An 8,181-nucleotide genomic window follows, 5' to 3' on the forward strand; every position below is an offset into this window, starting at 1 on the left:
AGGGGCAAAAGATTGTCCTTGTCAAATTGTATCCACTACGTAGTATTTTCCATTGTCTTCACAGAAGTCGCAGAGCCTACGATTCCTAGATTATGCTGCTGGAGGGACTAGGTCTCACAGCTGGCCTACAAACACCTCAGCGGACGTGGTCTGAGATGGGGAAGTGTCCCGTTTTGGACTGGAGGTTCCGAAACCTAACCCTAAACCTAACCCTAACCAGAAGGATCTTGTACGGATGGACACCGACTCCATTTTAAAAATGGTTGTTTCAACACGTTTTTGGACTTACTTGAGATTGGTTTACAGGACTCTCCAAGTGGAGGCACTCCATATCTGCAGTCACAGGCTAATGGACTGGCATCGCTGCATCCACCATCCGTCAAACAGATGTCACACGACCAACCAAAGGACTCTTCGCACTGGCACTCAGGTCCTCCAGTAGCGTTTAGAGGGCAGGCTAAAAATGATATTGCGCCAAAGAATTCTTTAGTTACCTACCCATTTAATAACATATGATTTGAGCAGCTCGCAACATTTGTCCAGGAGACCGACCGACCGACCAATCAACAGAAACATATCCATCCTCACCTGTGGTCAAATTCCAACTTTGGAGTGCTAACTCTTCTGCTATCGCTAATGGGAAGGATATATTCTCTAGAGCATCCCTCAGTTGATTCCAGATCTCTGATGGCTCAGCGTTGGTTGGAGTGTCAACAATAAGAACAATGTCCACTAAAGTAGAGGGGCGGGCATCACGGGACGACACTTTTTAGTACATGTTCCTGCAACAGTTATGACCTACACAGCCTTATACAATACCTTCTATGGATGGTGGACATGGGGCGATACCTGTGGAGGGGGGGAGGGAGAAAAACAAAATATGATTCCAGATAGGGGCAAAAGATTGTCCTTGTCAAATTGTATCCACTACGTAGTATTTTCCATTGTCTTCACAGAAGTCGCAGAGCCTATGATTCCTAGATTATGCTGCTGGAGGGACTAGGTCTCACAGCTGGCCTACAAACACCTCAGCGGACGTGGTCTGAGATGGGGAAGTGTCCCGTTTTGGACTGGAGGTTCCGAAACCTAACCCTAAACCTAACCCTAACCAGAAGGATCTTGTACGGATGGACACCGACTCCATTTTAAAAATGGTTGTTTCAACACGTTTTTGGACTTACTTGAGATTGGTTTACAGGACTCTCCAAGTGGAGGCACTCCATATCTGCAGTCACAGGCTAATGGACTGGCATCGCTGCATCCACCATCCGTCAAACAGATGTCACACGACCAACCAAAGGACTCTTCGCACTGGCACTCAGGTCCTCCAGTAGCGTTTAGAGGGCAGGCTAAAAATGATATTGCGCCAAAGAATTCTTTAGTTGCCTACCCATTTAATAACATATGATTTGAGCAGCTCGCAACATTTGTCCAGGAGACCGACCGACCGACCAATCAACAGAAACATATCCATCCTCACCTGTGGTCAAATTCCAACTTTGGAGTTCTAACTCTTCTGCTATCGCTAATGGGAAGGATATATTCTTTAGAGCATCCCTCAGTTGATTCCAGATCTCTGATGGCTCAGCGTTGGTTGGAGTGTCAACAATAAGAACAATGTCCACTAAAGTAGAGGGGGGGGCATCACGGGACGACACTTTTTAGTACATGTTCCTGCAACAGTTATGACCTACACAGCCTTATACAATACCTTCTATGGATAGTGGACATGGGGCGATACCTGTGGAGGGAGAAAAACAAAATATGATTCCAGATAGGGGCAAAAGATTGTCCTTGTCAAATTGTATCCACTACGTAGTATTTTCCATTGTCTTCACAGAAGTCGCAGAGCCTACGATTCCTAGATTATGCTGCTGGAGGGACTAGGTCTCACAGCTGGCCTACAAACACCTCAGCGGACGTGGTCTGAGATGGGGAAGTGTCCCGTTTTGGACTGGAGGTTCCGAAACCTAACCCTAAACCTAACCCTAACCAGAAGGATCTTGTACGGATGGACACCGACTCCATTTTAAAAATGGTTGTTTCAACACGTTTTTGGACTTACTTGAGATTGGTTTACAGGACTCTCCAAGTGGAGGCACTCCATATCTGCAGTCACAGGCTAATGGACTGGCATCGCTGCATCCACCATCCGTCAAACAGATGTCACACGACCAACCAAAGGACTCTTCGCACTGGCACTCAGGTCCTCCAGTAGCGTTTAGAGGGCAGGCTAAAAATGATATTGCGCCAAAGAATTCTTTAGTTACCTACCCATTTAATAACATATGATTTGAGCAGCTCGCAACATTTGTCCAGGAGACCGACCGACCGACCAATCAACAGAAACATATCCATCCTCACCTGTGGTCAAATTCCAACTTTGGAGTGCTAACTCTTCTGCTATCGCTAATGGGAAGGATATATTCTCTAGAGCATCCCTCAGTTGATTCCAGATCTCTGATGGCTCAGCGTTGGTTGGAGTGTCAACAATAAGAACAATGTCCACTAAAGTAGAGGGGCGGGCATCACGGGACGACACTTTTTAGTACATGTTCCTGCAACAGTTATGACCTACACAGCCTTATACAATACCTTCTATGGATGGTGGACATGGGGCGATACCTGTGGAGGGGGGGAGGGAGAAAAACAAAATATGATTCCAGATAGGGGCAAAAGATTGTCCTTGTCAAATTGTATCCACTACGTAGTATTTTCCATTGTCTTCACAGAAGTCGCAGAGCCTATGATTCCTAGATTATGCTGCTGGAGGGACTAGGTCTCACAGCTGGCCTACAAACACCTCAGCGGACGTGGTCTGAGATGGGGAAGTGTCCCGTTTTGGACTGGAGGTTCCGAAACCTAACCCTAAACCTAACCCTAACCAGAAGGATCTTGTACGGATGGACACCGACTCCATTTTAAAAATGGTTGTTTCAACACGTTTTTGGACTTACTTGAGATTGGTTTACAGGACTCTCCAAGTGGAGGCACTCCATATCTGCAGTCACAGGCTAATGGACTGGCATCGCTGCATCCACCATCCGTCAAACAGATGTCACACGACCAACCAAAGGACTCTTCGCACTGGCACTCAGGTCCTCCAGTAGCGTTTAGAGGGCAGGCTAAAAATGATATTGCGCCAAAGAATTCTTTAGTTGCCTACCCATTTAATAACATATGATTTGAGCAGCTCGCAACATTTGTCCAGGAGACCGACCGACCGACCAATCAACAGAAACATATCCATCCTCACCTGTGGTCAAATTCCAACTTTGGAGTTCTAACTCTTCTGCTATCGCTAATGGGAAGGATATATTCTTTAGAGCATCCCTCAGTTGATTCCAGATCTCTGATGGCTCAGCGTTGGTTGGAGTGTCAACAATAAGAACAATGTCCACTAAAGTAGAGGGGGGGGCATCACGGGACGACACTTTTTAGTACATGTTCCTGCAACAGTTATGACCTACACAGCCTTATACAATACCTTCTATGGATAGTGGACATGGGGCGATACCTGTGGAGGGAGGGAGGGAGAAAAACAAAATATGATTCCAGATAGGGGCAAAAGATTGTCCTTGTCAAATTGTATCCACTACGTAGTATTTTCCATTGTCTTCACAGAAGTCGCAGAGCCTACGATTCCTAGATTATGCTGCTGGAGGGACTAGGTCTCACAGCTGGCCTACAAACACCTCAGCGGACGTGGTCTGAGATGGGGAAGTGTCCCGTTTTGGACTGGAGGTTCCGAAACCTAACCCTAAACCTAACCCTAACCAGAAGGATCTTGTACGGATGGACACCGACTCCATTTTAAAAATGGTTGTTTCAACACGTTTTTGGACTTACTTGAGATTGGTTTACAGGACTCTCCAAGTGGAGGCACTCCATATCTGCAGTCACAGGCTAATGGACTGGCATCGCTGCATCCACCATCCGTCAAACAGATGTCACACGACCAACCAAAGGACTCTTCGCACTGGCACTCAGGTCCTCCAGTAGCGTTTAGAGGGCAGGCTAAAAATGATATTGCGCCAAAGAATTCTTTAGTTACCTACCCATTTAATAACATATGATTTGAGCAGCTCGCAACATTTGTCCAGGAGACCGACCGACCGACCAATCAACAGAAACATATCCATCCTCACCTGTGGTCAAATTCCAACTTTGGAGTGCTAACTCTTCTGCTATCGCTAATGGGAAGGATATATTCTCTAGAGCATCCCTCAGTTGATTCCAGATCTCTGATGGCTCAGCGTTGGTTGGAGTGTCAACAATAAGAACAATGTCCACTAAAGTAGAGGGGCGGGCATCACGGGACGACACTTTTTAGTACATGTTCCTGCAACAGTTATGACCTACACAGCCTTATACAATACCTTCTATGGATGGTGGACATGGGGCGATACCTGTGGAGGGGGGGAGGGAGAAAAACAAAATATGATTCCAGATAGGGGCAAAAGATTGTCCTTGTCAAATTGTATCCACTACGTAGTATTTTCCATTGTCTTCACAGAAGTCGCAGAGCCTATGATTCCTAGATTATGCTGCTGGAGGGACTAGGTCTCACAGCTGGCCTACAAACACCTCAGCGGACGTGGTCTGAGATGGGGAAGTGTCCCGTTTTGGACTGGAGGTTCCGAAACCTAACCCTAAACCTAACCCTAACCAGAAGGATCTTGTACGGATGGACACCGACTCCATTTTAAAAATGGTTGTTTCAACACGTTTTTGGACTTACTTGAGATTGGTTTACAGGACTCTCCAAGTGGAGGCACTCCATATCTGCAGTCACAGGCTAATGGACTGGCATCGCTGCATCCACCATCCGTCAAACAGATGTCACACGACCAACCAAAGGACTCTTCGCACTGGCACTCAGGTCCTCCAGTAGCGTTTAGAGGGCAGGCTAAAAATGATATTGCGCCAAAGAATTCTTTAGTTGCCTACCCATTTAATAACATATGATTTGAGCAGCTCGCAACATTTGTCCAGGAGACCGACCGACCGACCAATCAACAGAAACATATCCATCCTCACCTGTGGTCAAATTCCAACTTTGGAGTTCTAACTCTTCTGCTATCGCTAATGGGAAGGATATATTCTTTAGAGCATCCCTCAGTTGATTCCAGATCTCTGATGGCTCAGCGTTGGTTGGAGTGTCAACAATAAGAACAATGTCCACTAAAGTAGAGGGGGGGGCATCACGGGACGACACTTTTTAGTACATGTTCCTGCAACAGTTATGACCTACACAGCCTTATACAATACCTTCTATGGATAGTGGACATGGGGCGATACCTGTGGAGGGAGGGAGGGAGAAAAACAAAATATGATTCCAGATAGGGGCAAAAGATTGTCCTTGTCAAATTGTATCCACTACGTAGTATTTTCCATTGTCTTCACAGAAGTCGCAGAGCCTACGATTCCTAGATTATGCTGCTGGAGGGACTAGGTCTCACAGCTGGCCTACAAACACCTCAGCGGACGTGGTCTGAGATGGGGAAGTGTCCCGTTTTGGACTGGAGGTTCCGAAACCTAACCCTAAACCTAACCCTAACCAGAAGGATCTTGTACGGATGGACACCGACTCCATTTTAAAAATGGTTGTTTCAACACGTTTTTGGACTTACTTGAGATTGGTTTACAGGACTCTCCAAGTGGAGGCACTCCATATCTGCAGTCACAGGCTAATGGACTGGCATCGCTGCATCCACCATCCGTCAAACAGATGTCACACGACCAACCAAAGGACTCTTCGCACTGGCACTCAGGTCCTCCAGTAGCGTTTAGAGGGCAGGCTAAAAATGATATTGCGCCAAAGAATTCTTTAGTTACCTACCCATTTAATAACATATGATTTGAGCAGCTCGCAACATTTGTCCAGGAGACCGACCGACCAATCAACAGAAACATATCCATCCTCACCTGTGGTCAAATTCCAACTTTGGAGTGCTAACTCTTCTGCTATCGCTAATGGGAAGGATATATTCTCTAGAGCAACCCTCAGTTGATTCCAGATCTCTGATGGCTCAGCGTTGGTTGGAGTGTCAACAATAAGAACAATGTCCACTAAAGTAGAGGGGCGGGCATCACGGGACGACACTTTTTAGTACATGTTCCTGCAACAGTTATGACCTACACAGCCTTATACAATACCTTCTATGGATGGCCGACATGGGGCGATACCTGTGGAGGGGGGGAGGGAGAAAAACAAAATATGATTCCAGATAGGGGCAAAAGATTGTCCTTGTCAAATTGTATCCACTACGTAGTATTTTCCATTGTCTTCACAGAAGTCGCAGAGCCTATGATTCCTAGATTATGCTGCTGGAGGGACTAGGTCTCACAGCTGGCCTACAAACACCTCAGCGGACGTGGTCTGAGATGGGGAAGTGTCCCGTTTTGGACTGGAGGTTCCGAAACCTAACCCTAAACCTAACCCTAACCAGAAGGATCTTGTACGGATGGACACCGACTCCATTTTAAAAATGGTTGTTTCAACACGTTTTTGGACTTACTTGAGATTGGTTTACAGGACTCTCCAAGTGGAGGCACTCCATATCTGCAGTCACAGGCTAATGGACTGGCATCGCTGCATCCACCATCCGTCAAACAGATGTCACACGACCAACCAAAGGACTCTTCGCACTGGCACTCAGGTCCTCCAGTAGCGTTTAGAGGGCAGGCTAAAAATGATATTGCGCCAAAGAATTCTTTAGTTACCTACCCATTTAATAACATATGATTTGAGCAGCTCGCAACATTTGTCCAGGAGACCGACCGACCAATCAACAGAAACATATCCATCCTCACCTGTGGTCAAATTCCAACTTTGGAGTGCTAACTCTTCTGCTATCGCTAATGGGAAGGATATATTCTCTAGAGCAACCCTCAGTTGATTCCAGATCTCTGATGGCTCAGCGTTGGTTGGAGTGTCAACAATAAGAACAATGTCCACTAAAGTAGAGGGGCGGGCATCACGGGACGACACTTTTTAGTACATGTTCCTGCAACAGTTATGACCTACACAGCCTTATACAATACCTTCTATGGATGGCCGACATGGGGCGATACCTGTGGAGGGGGGGAGGGAGAAAAACAAAATATGATTCCAGATAGGGGCAAAAGATTGTCCTTGTCAAATTGTATCCACTACGTAGTATTTTCCATTGTCTTCACAGAAGTCGCAGAGCCTATGATTCCTAGATTATGCTGCTGGAGGGACTAGGTCTCACAGCTGGCCTACAAACACCTCAGCGGACGTGGTCTGAGATGGGGAAGTGTCCCGTTTTGGACTGGAGGTTCCGAAACCTAACCCTAAACCTAACCCTAACCAGAAGGATCTTGTACGGATGGACACCGACTCCATTTTAAAAATGGTTGTTTCAACACGTTTTTGGACTTACTTGAGATTGGTTTACAGGACTCTCCAAGTGGAGGCACTCCATATCTGCAGTCACAGGCTAATGGACTGGCATCGCTGCATCCACCATCCGTCAAACAGATGTCACACGACCAACCAAAGGACTCTTCGCACTGGCACTCAGGTCCTCCAGTAGCGTTTAGAGGGCAGGCTAAAAATGATATTGCGCCAAAGAATTCTTTAGTTACCTACCCATTTAATAACATATGATTTGAGCAGCTCGCAACATTTGTCCAGGAGACCGACCGACCAATCAACAGAAACATATCCATCCTCACCTGTGGTCAAATTCCAACTTTGGAGTGCTAACTCTTCTGCTATCGCTAATGGGAAGGATATATTCTCTAGAGCAACCCTCAGTTGATTCCAGATCTCTGATGGCTCAGCGTTGGTTGGAGTGTCAACAATAAGAACAATGTCCACTAAAGTAGAGGGGCGGGCATCACGGGACGACACTTTTTAGTACATGTTCCTGCAACAGTTATGACCTACACAGCCTTATACAATACCTTCTATGGATGGCCGACATGGGGCGATACCTGTGGAGGGGGGGAGGGAGAAAAACAAAATATGATTCCAGATAGGGGCAAAAGATTGTCCTTGTCAAATTGTATCCACTACGTAGTATTTTCCATTGTCTTCACAGAAGTCGCAGAGCCTATGATTCCTAGATTATGCTGCTGGAGGGACTAGGTCTCACAGCTGGCCTACAAACACCTCAGCGGACGTGGTCTGAGATGGGGAAGTGTCCCGTT

At 46.5% G+C, this 8,181-nt stretch overlaps 1 long non-coding RNA gene across 1 annotated transcript; it reads right to left on the minus strand.

Annotated features, from left to right (window-relative positions):
* Window positions 1–5,007: 5,007 nt before the first annotated feature.
* LOC137839751 (uncharacterized) lies at window positions 5,008–6,682 on the minus strand. The gene is made up of 3 exons (XR_011085915.1): window positions 6,522–6,682; window positions 6,160–6,189; window positions 5,008–5,184 (listed from the first exon to the last, which is right to left on the minus strand). It is a non-coding gene; the product is annotated as an uncharacterized lncRNA (long non-coding RNA).
* Window positions 6,683–8,181: the final 1,499 nt, after the last annotated feature.

The sequence above is a fragment of the Syngnathus scovelli genome, chromosome 20 (genome assembly GCF_024217435.2).
Source record: "Syngnathus scovelli strain Florida chromosome 20, RoL_Ssco_1.2, whole genome shotgun sequence".
NCBI classification, from domain to species: Eukaryota; Metazoa; Chordata; class Actinopteri; order Syngnathiformes; family Syngnathidae; genus Syngnathus; species Syngnathus scovelli.